The 1,672-nt window shown below is 45.5% G+C and overlaps 1 non-coding gene across 1 annotated transcript; it reads left to right on the top strand.

Moving 5' to 3' along the window:
• The first annotated feature begins 791 nt into the window (after nt 1-791).
• Nucleotides 792-910, top strand: LOC145405400 (5S ribosomal RNA). Its single transcript, XR_013898351.1, has one exon. It is a non-coding gene; the product is annotated as a 5S ribosomal RNA (ribosomal RNA).
• The last annotated feature ends 762 nt before the right edge of the window (nt 911-1,672 follow it).

The following is a 1,672-nucleotide window of genomic DNA, read 5'->3' as shown; positions in this document are numbered from 1 at the left end:
AGAACGTCCTTGTGATGCTTAATGCGTAAATTGAAATTGAAGCAGTACCGTCCAAGACTCTTACATGGCCTTCTGGTGGACAATTGTGAGGTAATGTGTAACCAAATTTCTCACCAGCCAGACATTCTTGATACGATCATATGGTCAGATGAAGCCTGCTTCAAGTTTTCAAGCCACGTGAACAGGCTTACTTGTGTGTGCTGGGCAGATGAAAATCCCCGTGTGACTATCACAACTGAACTGAACCAGCCAGGCGTCAGTGTGTGGGGTGGACGCTCCAGCGATGGTGTCATGGGACTTTTTTTTTTTCTTTTAATACAACTGTGGATGGTAACAATTAGCTAAACACGTTCACGCAAGATGGTGCTGCCACAACTAGCAACAAGGGCTGACTTCGTCGAATTGTTCTTTCAGTAAGATGGGGCTCCTCCTCATTTTGCTTTAACGGTATGGAGCTACCTTGACAACACCTTCCCACAGCGTTAAATTAGGCGACGTGGCAGCATTGACTGGCCGCCACTTTCACCCGACCTGACACCTGTGACTTCTTTTGGGGGGGCATTGTAAAGGAGAAGGTTTTTGAAAGGAAGCCCCACACAGTGGACGAACTGAAGGAGTTCATCTCGCAAGCATTTATGGACGTTGATGCCAGCCGGAATTTATGTCTTACTGTGCGTCACAGTGTTGGGGCAAGTTCCAGGAATGTAGGAACGTTGATCGAGGACATTTCCAACACCTAAGAGACTAAACATCACCTAGTCAGTACTGTACATTATATATATATATATATATATAACGGCCATACCACGTTGAGTACACCGCTTCCCGTCCGATCAGCGAAGTTAAGCAACGTTGGGTCTGGTTAGTACTTGGATGGGTGACCGCCTAGGAACACCAGATGCTGTTGGCATTTCTACGTGTCAAGTGGGGCTGGTGGAGGATTAGTGCCCCTCCCTGTAAAACAATTAACTCTAAGCCCTTGGCCACCCCGTCTGGGATACATGGCGTCTGGCAATGAATGAAATGAATATATATATATATATATATATATATATATATATATATATATGAGAGGAGCATGTCACATGGAGAGACAGACTGACAAATGAGGATATAAAGGAGCGTTGTGGAGTGGATGTGATAGGAAGCGTTAGGAGAAACACACTGAGGTGGTTTGGCCATGTGGAGAGGATGGAGAGTGAGAGACTGACAAGGAGAGTGTATATGAGTGAGGTAGAGGGGGAGAGGCCAAGGATGAGATGGAGGGATGGAGTGGAGAGGTATATGAGAGAGGGGGGTGTGAGCTGGGAGCAGGGCAGTGAAATGACGGGGGACAGGGCGACATGGAAGCGATTTGTTTCTGGCCACCCCATATGGGATTAAGTCGTCTGGCAATAGAAGTATATATCTATATATATAAATAGATAGATAGATATACAGATAGATAGATATAGATATAGACAAGTGTTCGGTGGCCGTTCGGGCCCCTCACACGTGCTCATGTGGAGGGCTCTGGCGCTGCTATAATATATTTTAGTTGTACCTAAGGGCAAAAACTTCTACAGAGATCCTATGCCTGGCGCCGGGAGCGGCGTTTTTTGGTCAAAATATGATCACTCATTAAATATAATAAAAGTTTTTCAATCGTGGTGAGACCAAGTTTTTTCACATT

Source organism: Coenobita brevimanus, chromosome 66 (genome assembly GCF_032717465.1).
Source record: "Coenobita brevimanus isolate Jiangsu-jjx chromosome 66, ASM3271746v2, whole genome shotgun sequence".
Lineage (NCBI taxonomy): Eukaryota > Metazoa > Arthropoda > Malacostraca > Decapoda > Coenobitidae > Coenobita > Coenobita brevimanus.
This window is presented reverse-complemented; position numbering and strand designations above follow the sequence as displayed.